A 19,081-nucleotide genomic window follows, 5' to 3' on the forward strand; every position below is an offset into this window, starting at 1 on the left:
CTGGTAAGGAAATCCAAAGCTGGCCACGATCAGTGGGTGGTTCCTACCTTATTCCGAAGCCTGATGTTAAGTCACGCCCATGATGCGGCCACCGCCGGTCATAGGGGGTTTCACACAACACTGGAAATCTTAAGAGAGGTTGCATACTGGCCACACATGTGGCAGGACCTCGACCAATACTTGAAGGGGTGTCTTGTGTGTGCACAATTTCAGCCATCATCCCTCACACACCGTGCGCCTCTCCAAAAGAGGGGGATGACACTGCCATGGTCAGATTTGCAAATCGACTTTGTAGGCCCTGTGATTCGCTCGTCTAGAGGAAACAAGTACATGTTGACCGTTACATGCTTGTTTACCAAGTGGGTGGAATGTCTCCCAACCCCAAACTGCAAGGCAGAAACAGCAGCTGCCCTGATGATTAACCACATCTTTTCCCGTTTTGGTCTACCTCAAAGGATTGAGTCAGACAGGGGTAGCCACTTCACCAGTGAAGCAATGACAAAGATGTGGGAGATACTGGGGGTCAAAAGAAAGCTACATATTGCTTACCGGCCAACTTCTTCTGTAGCAGTAGAGAGATATAACCGAACCATTGTGAGCATCTTAAAAAAGATTGTGGCAGATTCTGGGCCAAGTTGAGATATCCAATTACCTCTGGTCCTAATGGCCATCAGATCTACCCCTTCATCTGCAACCAAAATGTCACCATTTGAGTTGATGACTGGACGCAAGATGGTGCTTCCCCAGAATTTGCTCTACAGAACCCAAGAGCAAACGTTGATAAATGCCTCCACAACTCATGAGTATGTGGAGAATTTAAGGAAACACCTTCAGCATGCTTTTGCCTATGCTCAGCGGAATCTAGAAAGATCAGCCGAGAGCATGAAGACCCACTATGATTTAAAAACTACCCGAAAGGAATATAAGGTGGGTCATCGCGTCTATCTATACAATTTCCAAAGGAACCAGGCCAAACAGCGAAAATTCTTGCCTACATGGAAGGGACCGTTTGAAATTATAGACAAGATCTCCCCTGTTGCCTATAAGATCTGCATCCCCAAAGGCAGTCTGGCGGAAGGGGAAGACAAGTGGGTCCATATTAACCAGCTAAAGTGTTGCCATCCCAGGCACACTTTGCAGCAACTGGAGGAGTCCTCTGCAATACCAGAGGGGACCGCTCCAGATTAATTCAGTTCCAACCCTAAAATATCCCACATATAGTCTCTAAAATATTATACTCTTGTGAGCCACTGTCTTTGAATGATAACTTGTATCTCAAAAGTAAAATGTTAGGTATGTTAAAATATAAAATGTATATGTCTGCCACACCATTAGTAGTGATGGAAAAATATCTACGAATAGGTATTGCCGCTTTTTCTTTGTCGTCCTAGGAGAAAGAAAACCTGGAGACTGGCCAAGGAGGATGATCCGGAGACCGGGAGCAGAGACCCAAGGGTCCCGGGGTACCGCCCAATCCTCCCATCAGGACCAGCAAGGAGAACTGATTGATCGACTGGAGGGAGGAAAAGATGCTGAACTGTGCCACCTATGGAATTGGAAGAAGAGGAGGCGAACATCCCAGATCTTGCGAGTTCCATCAGTGAAAGGACAGAATGGCCATCGCAAGAGGGGGGGCTTGTGGGATGTTTTTACCCATGCATCCAAGCCCTACAATAAAACTGTGCAGTACTGGCATGGAAAACATCATGATGGCCAGAACTCCCCAGAGAGTGCACAGGGAAAACATGAAGAATAGGCTGCCACCCATTTTTGCCTATGTTGTGAGCACAGGAGGGCACTGCCTAAAACCACCAGTGGGCTACACACACAGTAGCCTGAAACCATTGGGAATGGCAATGCTGATTGCCAAAAAAGCAACTCAGAACTGTGGGGAATTCATTTTCTTAATCCCAAAAATGGTTGCATTACCAGTACTCACCACTATCAGAAAGCCGGCGTTTTAAAACCACCAGACTTTTGTGTAAAACTGAACAAATGAAACAAAACCAGACCAAGGAAAGACTTGCTAAGAGGTGGATACAATGTAAAACTATATTCTGAAATGACTTGAAGGAAGTAATTATTTAATGTATATGTAAAAATTGTCAGTTTGATTTGAATGTAGAAAACTGGGAACAAAAAGGGACATTTAGCTGAAACCTGGCTTAATGAAACTGGATTCTGCCTGACAACTACCCCCGACAGGAGTTGAAACCTGTTCAGCCACTCCCCTTGCCAAAAGGAGTCGTCACCTCTCTGATTAGATTAGGGGTGGAGCAGCTGGGGACTACAGGGAGTTGAACAAAGGCCTGTCCTGGACTCAGGCAAATGTTATATTGGGGGGCCGTAAAGTGGCTTCCTCTTAGGGGAAACTGGGAGGGGCAGTGCCTCTGCTAGCAGCTGAGCTTGGGGGAAGTGGATAAACCAGTTATTTCACCATGTGATGTGGGAAGCCACACCCCTTTTTGACCAGAGCATAATTTTAAAAAGATAGATAACTCATAGTGCGGACTTGTCAGAATTATATAAGTAATATCATTATTTTTGTGATTTTTCTGTGAACATTTTAAGAGGCGTTAGGACCCTGTGGTGTATTCTGGGGGGTTGCTAGCGGAAAATAGGGTCTCACTCCAAATGTCTGCATGTTAAAAATCTGACACTTCATCAATTAATGTCCATACTCCTTGCGCACATGTGTGTAATTTTGGGTAAATGTCCGATATTGCAAAACCAGTTAAAAAGCGCAAAATGTTGTCATTTTTGAATGCAAGCCCCCAGGAAGATTAGAGGCAGACAAGCATGGACCATAAGGAATATATAATGTGCACATGTAATTTCAACAAATTGTATATCTGGGAAGGATGTATTTGAATCAAATATAGATTTGTGGGCAAACTGACCAGGGGAGGTTCCTCTGACCATAAAACCTACAGCATCACTCTGACTCACATTTCCTTCCCCCAATCATGGGAGAGGGGAGAATTGGGCCAATGACAAGTAGAGAGGGGCAGGCTTAGCTAGGCCCAGGCACACACCCATTTTCAAAACACATAAAAAGAGACTGCTTGGACAGGTAGAGACATTCAATTCCATTTGCTGCGGAGCATGCTGACCGACGACTTCACATCCAGAGATCCAGACTTCAAATCCATCAATCTCCAAAGACCAGAACTTTACTTCAGAACTTAAAGCAAGGGCCTAAACCCACAAACTGAGAACTCTTCTCAGCAGGCCTCAGCAACCTTAAAATCATTTGCAAACTATTCCACAGCCGGGCGAGCTGTTTGAATTATTTTGCCAAGAACAATTGCCAGAGACCAGACAAGAGATCCAGAGTGACCCAGACCGCTGTGAGCAGAACCAGTGACCCAGATCGCTGTGAAGTGCCGAGACCAGAACCGGAGTCCAGTCCAAAACCTGACTAGATCTGTGGCGAGGCCCATTCCTGCACAAAATATCTTGTGAGTACCTAGCAGAACTGTGCAGAACCAAACTCTTAGTTAAAATAATCTAATCCAAACTATTTTAACCTAAGTAGAACTGCCTCCTAGAAATCGTGTCATCTGTCATTTTTAAAGCTGTACAACTGTCACCTGTCAATTCTGCAGCTGCAAGCTGTCACCTGTCATTTTGAATTTTCACGAAATTTACCGCGATTTGCGATTTTGGCTCAATTTCTCCACTTGTCAAAATAGCAGCTCCATTCTTTCTTTTGTTAAAATCCATTTGCAACTTGGTAATAACTCATAGAGCATTGCTAAAGTGAGCCTGAACTAATACCAACACGCATCTCCCACTCACCCTGAATCTCTAGAGGGAATTAAAATCAGTTGGCACATTTTCCCATCCATTGCCATCACATTTAAAAAGCATTTTGGGCCTGTGTTTTAAAACTCATACCTGTTTTATCTAAGCTTGCTGTGGTGGGAATTGAATTTCGTATTGTATTTGATTGCATTCCTGAGAACTGTGTGCTCCTCTTTCCATCTCCTTCCATTTCTTACATTGCATAGTGGAGGGGGGTGAATTGCCAGAGAAAAAGTGATTATTTTATCTTTTGCTAAAATCATATCAAGTATTTCTGTACTGCATTTTATTCCTCATTGCTTTTCCCTTGAAATCGTAAAAGTATTTTTGCTACTTTATCCATCCTATACTAACTCCTCATTGATTGTAAAGAAGTGTGCTAGTGCAGATTACCCATTGTTGATCAACATCATATGTCTAAGTGTACTATCAGATGTTAATTTATTATAAGGTGTGATATATATATATTGTTTAAATTCTCAAATAAACCTTTTAATTTGCAAAACAAACCTACTTCTTGGCTCAGTGGGGTCAGGGGGATTCTAAGAGAGGGGTGTTATCTAGGGGTAGTCATCCAGAACTCATGAACTGGACATAAAGATATATCAATAAGGGTTTCCATTCAGTATCCCAGACTAGGCATTGACTTAGCTGTAGTGTTGAATTGAATCCTCTTACAGTTACTTGCCATTTATATAGCGCCTTATGTATGATTGGTATGATCTCAAACCACTGGTAGGGTAAACGCCCTCGGGAACCGTAGTTCAGGTCAGTAGAGAGAGAAAGAGTCATAAGGTGCATGTGTGCACCGTATATGTGTGCAGCTGGTGAGGTAGTTGCATGATAGCTGCTTCTTAGCAGTAGGTGTAGCGGTTGCGAGGTCAGGTATATCTGTTCATTCTGGAGGGATGACAACCAGACTGATTTGTGGCTGCGTCAGGCCTGAGGAGACGCTTAAGCTTAGCGGTGTGCTTAGCTGCTGTTTAATTACAATGATGAGGAGTATGTGGCGGGTGTTAGTATGAGAACAGCTATACCGAATGTGTCATAGTTACGCTGTGTTCTAGTTGTGTGTTGGTGTATAGGAGAGAGTAAGCATGGTAGTGTTATATGGTGGTTTATCAGTTCCATCCACTCCATCTGTTCTATCCACTCCATCTGATCAGCCCACTCCATCTGTTCCGTCCACTCCATCTGTTCCGTCCACTCCATCTCTTCCGTCCATTCCATCCGTTCCATCCACTCCATCCGTTCCATCCACTCTACTTGTTCTATCCAGTCTGCCTGTTCCATACACTCTGCCTGTTCCATCCACTCTGCCTGTTTCATCCTTTCCATCTGTTCCATCAATTCAATTTGTTTCATTCACTCCTTCAGTTCAGTCTAGTGTGTCTGTTTCCTCTGCTGCATCTGTTCCATCCACTTGATTCAATCCATCTGTTCCATTCTATAAAACTACTCCTCCTTTTCATTCGTTCATTCTACTCATTCGTCACATCCATTCCATCAACTCCATCTGTTCCATCAACTCCATCCGTTCCATGCATACTATCCACTCCTTCCTTTCCCATCCACTTCATCTGTTCTATCCACTTCGTCCGTTCCATTCAGTTCATCCTTTCCATCCACTTCATCCGTGCCATCCATTTCATCCGTTCCATCCACTTCATCCATTCCATCCACTTCATCTGCTCCATCCACTTCATCCGTTCCACCCACTTCATCCGTTCCATCCACTTCATCCGTTCCATCCACTGCATCCGTTCCATCCACTGCATCCGCTCCATCCACTACATCCGTTCCCTCCACTTCATCCGTTCCACCCACTTCATCCGTTCCACCAACTTCATGTGTTCCATCCACTTCTTCCGTTCCCATCCACTCCTTCCGTTCTCATCCACTCCTTCCATTCCATCCACTCCTTCCGTTCCATCCACTCCTTCCGTCTATCCACTCCTTCCATCTATCCACTCCTTCCGTCTATCCACTCCTTCCGTTCTATCCACTCCTTCCATTCTCATCCACTCCTTCCATTCTCATCCACTCCTTCCGTTCCATCCACTCCTTCCGTTCTATCCACTCCTTCCGTTCCATCCACTCCTTCCGTTCTATCCACTGCTTCCGTTCCAACCACTTCTTCCGTTGCTTCCACTCCTTCCGTTGCTTCCACTCCTTCCATTCCATCCACTCCTTCCGCTCCATTCACTTCATCCATTCCAAACACTCCTTCCATTCCATCCACTCCTGTTCCATCCACTCCTCCGTTCCATCCACTCCTTCCGCTCCATCCACTTCATCCGTTCCATCCACTTTGTCCGTTCCATCCACTTCATCCGTTCCATCCACTTCATCCGATTCAACCACTTCATCCATTCCATTCGCTTCATCCGTTCATCTACTTCATTCTTTCCATCCACTTCATCCTTTCCATCCACTTCATCCGTTCCATCCACCTCATCCGTTCCCTCCGCTTCAAGCATTCAATCCGCTTCATTCATTCTATCCACTTCATCCGATCATCCACTTTATCAGATCATCCATTTCATCTGTTCATCCATTTCATCTGTCCATCCACTTCATCCGTTCCATCCACTCCATCCGTTCCATCCATTTTGTCTACTTCATCCGTTTCATCCGTTTCATCGACTTAATTTGATTCATCCACTTCATCCGTTTCATTCACTTCATCTGTTCTACTAGGTTAATCCGTTTTATTTACATTGGCCAATTTACTTTTCTGTTTGTTCGATCGGTCTCTATGCTGGATTGTTATTTTTGATTCAACAACCTTGGTTTCTGTTTATTGTCATTTTTTGTTCTGTTTGTGCTAAGAGTCGATTTTAAGGGAAGAGCCACGTTTTCAGTAATTTGCGGAAAGACATGAGATCTTCGGTGAGTCGGATGTGGAGTGGAAGTGAGTTCCACAGAGTGGGGGCCAAGGCTGAGAATGATGATCCACCTAACTTGACTGAGTTGGTGTTTGGTATCACTAGGAGGCGGGCAGAGCTTGATCTTAGAGTGCGCGATGGATGGTAGGGTTTTAGCTGAAGGTATTGTCCGGAATTCGAGAGCTGGGGAGGTGTGATCTCTTGGGCCAAGTGCTAGTAGTAGTTTGGCCGCAGCATTTTGTGCTCTTTGTAGTTTAGTCAGGTGGTATGCTTGGACTCCGAGGTAGAGGGAGTTGCATAGTCCAGTCTTGACATTATAATTGATTGGACCGCGGCAAGTCTGTTGGGAAAGGAGAGGTATGGAAAAATGCGCCTAAGAATTTTGAGGTGGTAGTAGCAGAATTTAGATACATTGTTGACTTGGTGCGAGAGGGTTAGGTCAGAGTCGAGAGTGCATCCAGGTTTTTTTTTATTGAAGTAGAGGTTGTCGGTCGATTGCCCATGGATGATGGCCAGGGTAGAGGGTGAGGAAGGATTTCAGTGTTGCCACACACCATGATTTCAGTTTTGGTGGGGTTTAAGAGGAGGTGGTTTGTAGTCATCCAGTGATCAATGTCAAGTAGGCAGGCATCGAGGTCGGGCTGGCAGTTGGGTTTTGAGTTAATGAGTTTTAGGATTAGATGGGTGTTGTCAGCATAGTTGTAGCACAGGATATTGTGCAAGCAGATTATTCGTGGGAGGGTGGACATGTAGAGGTTGAACAGGAGGGCTGATAGGCACGCTCCTTGTGGAACTCCGGTATTGACTGGTCGGGCGTTCGAGGCAAAGGAGGAGAGGAGGGTTATTTGTTTCCTATTGTTAAGGAAGGATGCTATCCACTTGAGAGCATTTTCACAGATTCCTAGGGAGTGGAGGTGGTCAAGGAGGATTGAGTGGTTGATTGTGTCAAAGGCGACAGATAGGTCAAGAAGTATTAGTACAGAGCATCCCGTAGAGTCTGCAATGTTTTTAAGGTCATCCCAGATTGAGGTCAGAGTGGTTTTGGTTCCGTGTAGGGATCTGAACCCTTATTGAGCAGGATCTAGGAGATTGTTGGCTTCGGCAAAGGCGTTTATTTGGGAGTAAGCGGTTCAATCAATGAGTTTAGCAAGGAACCTGGTGTTTGAAATGGGGCGGTAGTTTTTGGGTTCGAGAAGGTCGAGGCACGTTTTTTTTAGGAGGGTTTGACGTGAGCAGTTTTGAACGCATCGAGAAAAATTCCCGAGGAGAGGGACTCGTTTATGATGGTTCTCGCGTATTCTCCTGTGCAGGTGGATGCAAATATTTCTTTGAGGGTGAGGCTGGGCAGGGGTGTAGCAGGGAGCTGGGTGGTTTCTGGGCAGAGAGAAGTTTGGTAAATTGGTAAGTTGATATCGGTGTGAACGAGTCGAAAGTTGGATGGGTTGTAGCTGCAGGTGGAGGGTTGGCAGGTGGGGTGGGTGGATTATGCGGTGGGTGCACGAGGGCCAGTTTGTTGATTAGGGAGTTTGTTCTTTCGAGAGCAGTGGTGTAGAAGTGGAGAGAAAGTGAGTCGCAGAGTGATTGAGAGGGGGTTGATTGGGTGGTGGCACATGATGATTTGGTGAATTCAGAGATGATTTTGTGGAGTTCTTTGCTGGGGTTTCCACAGTTGAGGATTTGAGAGTTGTAGTGGGCCTTTTTTGCTTTCCGGATTTCGGCTTCGTAGTGGTGGTGGTGCTGGGCTAAGGTGGATCTGCTCAGGGTGGTTTTATCTTTCCACCATTTGCGTTCGAGGGATTTATATAGTTGTTTTGGAGTCTGCAGTTCTGGTGTAAACCATCTTGGAAAACGGGCCATGGTGAGCGGATGATTGGCAAGTGGGCATGAACGGATTAGTGAGGTATTGAGCCATGTGTCCAAGGCGTCGGGCGTTAAGCTTACATTGCGTGCGGAGGTAGGGGGGGAGACTGAAGGAGCGCATCAGCAAGGTCAGGAAGGATTTTTAGTTTCTTCCAGCCTTTGCGTAGATTTGGAGGTTCTGGTTTGGGTACGGGGAGGGGGGCAGGTGAGCGAATGCTGAAAGGGACAATGAAGTGATCCGACCACATGACAGGGGTGGGGGTGTTTAGATGTATCTGGTCGTGGGAGATGAAGATGGCATCAAAGGTGTGTCCTTTATAATGAGTTGGCTCCTTTATGTGGGTACGGAGTTTAATCGCGTCTAGGCAGTTGACCAGAGAGTGGGTCATAGGGTTGGCCGGGATGTCGAGCCAGATATTGAAATCTCCTAGAAGAGTGAGAGTGGGATGGTTTAATTGGATGGTGGCTATCAAATCACAGAGGTTGCTTGAGGTTGCCTGTCATAGCCAGGAGGTCTGTAGATGATTAGGAAGCTGTGGGAGAATGTTGGGGGTGGGGGGGTAATTTGACGAGAAGCGGTTCGCAGGAAGGGATGGTTGGCTGGCTGTCGGTGATTGAGGCGGAGAAGTGTGACTTGAAGGCGATTGCTACTCCTCATCCTCTAGAGGGTCGGTTAAGTGGTATGAGGGAGTAGTCGGGGGGGAAGGCTTCATTGGTGATAGGGGCAAAGTCGTCAGAGAACCAGTTTTCTGTGATAAAGACTAGGTCTGGTTTGTCTGAGATGAGGAGGTCAAAGATGCTGTGTTTGTTTCTTGCTACAGATCGGGTTTTAAAAAGGATGCTTCTTTTTTCGGTACAGGAGGATGATGTGGAGGTTGCAGAGGTGAAGGTTGGGATGGGTGGGGGAATGGTCGGAGGCAGGTGGGGAGGTGGGTGGAGGGGAGGGAGTGGAAACTGGGGGGTGAGAGAGGGGGAATGGTCGGTGGTCGATGGAAAGAGTAGGCGCGCGGTTGAGGTGGTGGTTGTGGGGGGTTGGGTTGAACAGGTGTGTAAGGTTGGTTGGAATTGGGTCAGGGGATTCGAGAGTGGGGTGTAGGGGGTTGGGAGTTCCAGTTGTGTTTGATGAGAATTCAAGGGAGAGGGGTTTAAGGCAGGGTGAGGAAGGGGGAGGGTGGTGGCGATCGAGAATGGGAGATTGAGATGGTGGGTCGAGACAGGAGTGGCGAGGAGTAATGAGAGATTGAGGGAGACCAGGTGCGTTTGTTTTCAGGGTTTTTGTTGCAGTTGGAGTGTGAGAGAGGGTAGGGGGGGTCGGAGGGTGAAAGGGATGCGGCTACTGATCTTGCCAGGGTGACACGTGCAGTTTTTAGAGAGGGGAAGGAGTTGGGTCGGGGGAGGATGTTTAGGGGAGTTGATGAGAGAAAGCAGGAGGGGGTGGTGGGGAGATTGAGGGTGCTTTGGAGGCAGGGTGGGCTGTTAGCTGGGGGGCTGAGGGTGCGGGCATGTTGATAATGGGCAGATGAGTGGAGGGGATGGGAGGAGCAGGGTTCTTAGGGTGGTCGGCTCACCATCGGGCTCCTCTGGCTTGGTGTTTGGATAAGGGTTGGGTTGGGGGCACGGTGGACAGCGAGTGGGTTCAGAAGGTGGTGGCGGGTTGGCAGGTTTGGGAAGGGTAGGTTCTTCTGTCTTGGGAGTGGGCTGGGGCTGTGGTGGAGGGCGGGATGGTTTGGGGAGGGGGGAAGGGAAGTGGGACAGGGGAAGAGAGGCGGGCATGAGTGTGTCTCTTTCGGCGGACCATGGTGGGCCGAGTGGACTCATGGTGTGGCTAGGATTGCACTATGCTATGGTTGGCGTAGGATACTTTTGTTCACAGTTTCAAGTTCAACTATACCACAGGATGATATTATTCACACTTTCTAAGTTCACTTATACCACAGTTAGGGACATTTTCTAAGTTTGCCTATACTACAGGATGATTATTCACACTTTCTAAGTTCACTATACCACAGGATGATTATTCACACTTTCTAAGTTCAACTATACCATAGGATGATATTATTCACACCTTCAAAGTTCGATTATATCATTGGATGGGATTATTGGCACTTTCTGAGTTCAACTGTGCCAAAGGATGATATTATTCACACCTTCTAAGTTTGCCTGTGTCACAGTTAGGGACAACCTTCTAAGTTTAACTGCACCAGAGGATAGTATTATTCACACCTTCTAAGATCAACTATACCATAGGGTGAGATTATTCGTAGTTTCCAAGTTCAACAATAACGTAAGGTGATATTTTCACACTTTCTAAGTTCAGTTATACCAAGTTCAACAAAACCACAGGGTGATGTTTTCACACTTTCTAAGTTCATCAGGACCACAGAAGGATATTATTTACACTTTCTAAGTTCAACTTTACAACTGGATGATATTATTGACACCTTCTAAGTTTGCCAATGCCACAGTTACGGACTCTTTCTTATCCGGCTGTTGCACAGTATGGTATTATTCACAACTTCTAAGATCATATATACCACGGGTGAGATTATCCATACTTTCTGAGTTCATTTATACTAAGGATGATGTTATTTACACTTTCTAAGTTTACCTATGCCACAGTTAGGGACACTTTCTGAGTCGGCTGTACGACAGGATGATGTTATTCACAGTTTGTAAGCTCAGTTATATCACAGGATGATGTTATTCGCACCTTCACCTTCTAAGTTCAACTATACCATAGGGTGAGATTATTCACAGTTTCTAGATTCTAAAATCAGCTATACCACAGATTATTCACTGTCTCAAAATTCAGCAATACCACGGGAATATATTAATCACACTTTCTGAGTTTGGCTATACCACAGGGTGCAGTTAATCACAGCTTCTAAGTTCAGCTGTATTACAGGGTGTGATTGTTCACAGTTTCGGCAGTTACGTTATTCGGCACACTTCCTATATTCAACAATTTCTATATTAAACTAAACCACAGTTATGCTATTAGGCACACTTTCTATATTCGACTAAACCAGTTATGTTATTAGGCACACTTTCTATATTCAACAAAACCACAGTTATGCTATTAAGCACACTTTCTATATTCAACACTTTCTACAGTCAACTTAACCACAGGCACACTTTCTATATTCAACTAAGCCACAGTTATGCTATTAGGTACACTTTATGTATTGAACCAAGCCACAGTTATGCTATTAGGCACACTTTCTATATCCGACTAAACCAGTTATGTTATTAGGTACACTTTCTATATTCAACAAAACCACAGTTATGCTATTAGATACAATTTCTATATTCAACACTTTCTATAGTCGATTTAACCACAGTTATGCTATTAGGCACACTTTCTATATTTGACTAAGCCACAGTTATGCTATTAGGTTCACTTTCTGTATTGAACCAAGCCACAGTTATGCTACTAGGCACACTTTCTATATTCAACACTTTCTATATTCAGCGTAACCACAGTTATGCTATTAGGCACACTTTCTATATTCAGCACTTTCTATATTCAACTTAAACATTGGGCACATTGTCTGTATTCAACTAAACCACACTTATGCTATTAGGCACACTTTCTATATTCAACACTTTCTATATTCAACTTAACCACAGTTAAGCTATTATGCACACTTTCTATCTATATTCAAGTTAACCACAGTTAAGCCATTAGGCACAATTTCTATATTCAGCACTTTCTATATTCAACTTAACCACAGTTATGCTATTAGGCACACTTTCTATATTCAACACTTTCTATATTCAACTTAACCACAGTTATGCTATTAGGCACAATTTCGATATTCAACCATTTCCATATTCAACTTCACCACAGTTATGTTATTAGGCACACTTTCTATATTCAACTAAACCACAGTTATGCTATTAGGCACACTTTCTATATTCAGCACTTTCTATTTTTAACTTAACCAGAGTTATGCTATTAGGTACACTTTCTATATTCAACACTTTCTATATTCAACTTAACCACAGTTATGCTATTAGGCACACTTTCTATATTCAACTAAACCACAGTTGTGCTATTAGGCACACTTTCTATATTCAACACTTTCTATATTCAACTTAACCACAGTTATGCTATTAGGCACACTTTCTATATTCAACACTTTCTATAGTCAATTTAACCACAGTTATGCTATTAGGCACACTTTCTATATTCGACTAAGCCACAGTTATGCTATTAGGTTCACTTTCTGTATTGAACCAAGCCACAGTTATGCTACTAGGCACACTTTCTATATTCAACACTTTCTATATTCAGCGTAACCACAGTTATGCTATTAGGCACACTTTCTGTATTCAGCACTTTCTATAATCAACTTAAACATTGGGCACATTGTCTATGTTCAACTAAACCACACTTATGCTATTAGGCACACTTTCTATATTCAACACTTTCTATATTCAACTTAACCACAGTTAAGCTATTATGCACACTTTCTATCTATATTCAAGTTAACCACAGTTAAGCCATTAGGCACAATTTCTATATTCAGCACTTTCTATATTCAACTTAACCACAGTTATGCTATTAGGCACACTTTCTATATTCAACACTTTCTATATTCAACTTAACCACAGTTATGCTTTTAGGCACAATTTTGATATTCAACCATTTCTATATTCAACTTCACCACAGTTATGTTATTAGGCACACTTTCTATATTCAACTAAACCACAGTTATGCTATTAGGCACACTTTCTATATTCAGCACTTTCTATTTTTAACTTAACCAGAGTTATGCTATTAGGTACACTTTCTATATTCAACAGTTTCTATATTCAACTTAACCACAGTTATGCTATTAGGCACACTTTCTATATTCAACTAAACCACAGTTGTGCTATTAGGCACACTTTCTATGTTCAACACTTTCTATATTCAACTTAACCACAGTTATGCTGTTAGGCACACTTTCTATATTCAACACTTTCTATATTCAACTTAACCACAGTTATGCTATTAGGCACACTTTCTATATTCAACACTTTCTATAGTCAATTTAACCACAGTTATGCTATTAGGCACACTTTCTATATTTGACTAAGCCACAGTTATGCTATTAGGTTCACTTTCTGTATTGAACCAAGCCACAGTTATGCTACTAGGCACACTTTCTATATTCAACACTTTCTATATTCAGCGTAACCACAGTTATGCTATTAGGCACACTTTCTATATTCAGCACTTTCTATATTCAACTTAAACATTGGGCACATTGTCTATATTCAACTAAACCACACTTATGCTATTAGGCACCCTTTATATATTCAACACTTTCTATATTCAACTTAACCACAGTTATGCTATTAGGCACACTTTCTATATTCAACACTTTCTATATTCAACTTAACCACAGTTATGCTATTAGGCACAATTTTGATATTCAACCATTTCTATATTCAACTTCACCACAGTTATGTTATTAGGCACACTTTCTATATTTAACTAAACCACAGTTATGCTATTAGGCACACTTTCTATATTCAGCACTTTCTATTTTTAACTTAACCAGAGTTATGCTATTAGGTACACTTTCTATATTCAACACTTTCTATATTCAACTTAACCACAGTTATGCTATTAGGCACACTTTCTATATTCAACTAAACCACAGTTGTGCTATTAGGCACACTTTCTATATTCAACACTTTCTACATTCAACTTAACCACAGTTATGCTGTTAGGCACACTTTCTATATTCAACTAAACCACAGTTATGCTATTAGGCACACCTTCGATATACAACTTAACCACAGTTATGCTATTAGGCACACTTTCTATATTCAACATTTTCTATATTCAAATTAACCACAATTATGCTATTAGGCACACTTGCTATATTGAACTAAACCACAGTTATGCCATTAGGTACACTTTCTATATTCAACACTTTCTATAGTCAACTTAACCACAGTTATGCTATTAGGCACACTTGCTATATTGAACTAAACCACAGTTATCCCATTAGGTGCACTTTCTATATTCAACACTTTCTATAGTCAACTTAACCACAGTTATGCTATTAGGCACACTTTCTATATTCAACTAAGCCACAGTTATGCTATTAGGTACACTTTCTGTATTGAACCAAGCTACAGTTATGCTACTAGGCAGACTTTCTATATTCAACACTTTCTATATTCAGCTTAACCACAGTTATGCTATTAGGCACACTTTCTATATTCAACTAAACCACAGTTGTGCTATTAGGCACACGTTCTATATTCAACACTTTCTATATTCAACTTAACCACAGTTATGCTATTAGGCACACTTTCTATATTCAACACTTTCTATAGTCAATTTAACCACAGTTATGCTATTAGGCACACTTTCTATATTCGACTAAGCCACAGTTATGCTATTAGGTTCACTTTCTGTATTGAACCAAGCCACAGTTATGCTACTAGGCACACTTTCTATATTCAACACTTTCTATATTCAGCGTAACCACAGTTATGCTATTAGGCACACTTTCTATATTCAGCACTTTCTATATTCAACTTAAACATTGGGCACAATGTCTATATTCAACTAAACCACACTTATGCTATTAGGCACCCTTTCTATATTCAACACTTTCTATATTCAACTTAACCACAGTTATGCTATTAGGCACACTTTCTATATTCAACACTTTCTATATTCAACTTAACCACAGTTATGCTATTAGGCACAATTTTGATATTCAACCATTTCTATATTCAACTTCACCACAGTTATGTTATTAGGCACACTTTCTATATTTAACTAAACCACAGTTATGCTATTAGGCACACTTTCTATATTCAGCACTTTCTATTTTTAACTTAACCAGAGTTATGCTATTAGGTACACTTTCTATATTCAACACTTTCTATATTCAACTTAACCACAGTTATGCTTTATTAGGCACACTTTCTATATTCAACTAAACCACAGTTGTGCTATTAGGCACACTTTCTATATTCAACACTTTCTACATTCAACTTAACCACAGTTATGCTGTTAGGCACACTTTCTATATTCAACTAAACCACAGTTATGCTATTAGGCACACTTTCGATATACAACTTAACCACAGTTATGCTATTAGGCACACTTTCTATATTCAACATTTTCTATATTCAAATTAACCACAATTATGCTATTAGGCACACTTGCTATATTGAACTAAACCACAGTTATGCCATTAGGTACACTTTCTATATTCAACACTTTCTATAGTCAACTTAACCACAGTTATACTATTAGGCACACTTGCTATATTGAACTAAACCACAGTTATCCCATTATGTGCACTTTCTATATTCAACACTTTCTATAGTCAACTTAACCACAGTTATGCTATTAGGCACACTTTCTATATTCAACTAAGCCACAGTTATGCTATTAGGTACACTTTCTGTATTGAACCAAGCTACAGTTATGCTACTAGGCAGACTTTCTATATTCAACACTTTCTATATTCAGCTTAACCACAGTTATGCTATTAGGCACACTTTCTATATTCAACTAAACCACAGTTATGCTATTAGGCACACTTGCTATATTCAACTTAACCACAGTTATGTTATTAGGCACACTTTCTACATTCAACACTTTCTATATTCAACTTAACCACAGTTATGCTATTAGGCACACGTTCTATATTCAACTAAACCACAGTCATGCTAGTAGACACACTTTCTATTTTCAACTAAACCACAGTTATGCTATTAGGCACACTTTCTATATTCAACTAAACCACAGCTATGCTATTAGGCACACTTTCTATATTCAACACTTTCTATATTCAACTTAACCACAGTTATGCTATTAGGCACACTTTCTATATTCAACTAAACCCCCGTTGTGCTATTAGGCACACTCTCTATACTCAACACTTTCTATATTCAACTTAACCACAGTTATGCTATTAGGCACACGTTCTATATTCAACTAAACCACAGTCATGCTATTAGGCACACTTTCTATATTCAACTAAACCACAGTTATGCTATTAGGCACACTTTCTATATTCAAATCTTTCTATATTCAACGTAACCACAGTTGTGCTATTAGGCACACTTTCTATATTCAACTAAATCACAGTTGTGCTATTAGGCACACTTTCTATATTCAACCTTTCTATATTCAACTTAACCACAGTTATGCTATTAGGCACACTTTCTATATTCAACTAAACCACAGTTATGCTATTAGGAACACTTTCTATATTCAACTAAACCACAGTTATGCTATTAGGCACACTTTCTATATTCAACCAAACCACAGTTCTGCTATTAGGCACACTTTCGATATACAACTTAACCACAGTTATGCTATTAGGCACACTTTCTATATTCAACCAAACCACAGTTCTGCTATTAGGCACACTTTCGATATACAACTTAACCACAGTTATGCTATTAAGCACACTTTCTACATTCAACTTAACCACAGTCATGCTATTAGGCACATTTTCTATATTCAACTAAGCCACAGTTATGCTATTAGGTACACTTTATGTATTGAACCAAGCCACAGTTATGCTACTAGGCACACTTTCTATATTCATCACTTCCTATATTCAACTTAACCACAGTTATGCTATTAGGCACACTTTCTATATCCGACTAAACCAGTTATGTTATTAGGTACACTTTCTATATTCAACAAAACCACAGTTATGCTATTAGGCACACCTTTTATATTCGACTAAGCCACAGTTATGCTATTAGGTTCACTTTCTGTATTGAACCAAGCCACAGTTAAGCTACTAGGCACACTTTCTATATTCAACACTTTCTATATTCAGCGTAACCACAGTTATGCTATTAGGCACACTTTCTATATTCAGCACTTTCTATATTCAACTTAAACATTAGGCACATTGTATATATTCAAATTAACCACAGTTATGCTATTAGGCACACTTTCTATATTCAACACTTTATATATTCAACTTAACCACAATTATGCTATTAGGCACTGTGATGCTGGAAATGCATCGCAGGGACAGGGCCTCCGTATCCTTGTCCTTTACTGCTTTTTATCGTGTGTTCTGTCGTGTTTCCCACGCAGGAGTTCATGTGGGACTCCTGGTGGTGCAGCTCTCTTTCTTTTGGTTTGGTGAACGGACCTGTGGGATACCCAATGGCACCCATGGGTGGGGGGTACAACCCTGTGCCCCTAGTGTATGTTTTTGTGCACCTGTGGGTGGCCCACAGAGCAGGGTATGGGCTGGTGGCAGCTCCATGCTGAGATTGACAGGTGCGGGGAGTATCCTCCATTTTGGGATACCCCGGCCCTGCCATTGGGATCAGTTGATTCCTGATGGAAAACAAGATGGCCCCGGTGGCCTCTTGCTTTCTATTACCCATTACCTTGTTTTCCCAAAGTCCTGGGAAGCCCTGACTCTGTCCCTTCCCCCTGACTAGCTGTTGGGTGGAAATGCCATATATGGTGTTGTTGTGAAGTCCCGGCCAGACTAGCTGGAGCCTTCCCGGTGATGTGTGTTGTGGGTACCTCCTGTGGGTGGGACCTGGGTGAACAGAGTGTGTGACGAATATGCATTCTGTGTTGTGGGTGTCTAGTATCTGGTGGTTGACACAGTGACTGAGACAACCCTGCCCGAAACCGGTATGAATGCAGCTTGGAGTGTTGAATGGCTCGGTACTTGTCCCAATACACATAACTTGTTGTGTATTGTGAGTGTCTGGAGAGAACTGAATGGCCTGAATACCTTGTGTGCTTGATTGGCTGCCTGCCTGCATGAATGCCCGTAGTCATGATTGGATGCTTGAGTGTGACCCAGCGGAATGAATGGGAGATCAACAGTATATCTGGGGACTTCTCACTGCTAGGAATCGTGTTCAGAAGCTGAAGTCCACTACGACGAGTAACTGGATTAACTGACGCTTGACCTTGAAGACCTGCTGGACGAGAAGAATTGCTGTTGCTCTCCTTCACAATCCGAAAGCTGCTATGCCTCCAAGGACTGACCCAGAGAGGACCTGGTAAGGCGCCCTCTTCCCGAGCTACGAGGGACCATCGTGCACAGCTGATCTTTGCCAACGCTCCCTGGTAGACAGACCTACGACAGGCTGCCGACCCGATACGGGGACTGCTGCGGAACTCCAAGGAGAAGCACTCGGATAGTTGTCCGCCACTGTCGACGACCGCCGTCGCCGATCGGAGCCGCCGTGCTCCCGTTTGCCTAAGAACTTCAATTGATCATCGGACGCTCTCGTGTGCATCGTCACCCGCTTGTCTCCCGATGGAGAAGGCCCGAACGTCGACACGCCGTGGAGCATCCACCGGTGGGTTTCCAGCCACCTAAAGACAACAGAGACGCCGACGACTCGATGCCCTTGCTGGGCCACAGTTCTTCATCATCTCTTTGCGGTCCAGAACTATCGTCACTGAGGTGCCCCACACGCCTCTTCTTTGCAGGACGCCAACGCTCTGTCGTCGACGAGCACCGCTAGGAATGAAGCTGCCACTTCCCTGCCGTAGTTCACCT

The sequence above is a fragment of the Ambystoma mexicanum genome, chromosome 3q (assembly GCF_040938575.1).
Source record: "Ambystoma mexicanum isolate Mex_15411 chromosome 3q, UKY_AmexF1_1, whole genome shotgun sequence".
Taxonomy (NCBI): domain Eukaryota; kingdom Metazoa; phylum Chordata; class Amphibia; order Caudata; family Ambystomatidae; genus Ambystoma; species Ambystoma mexicanum.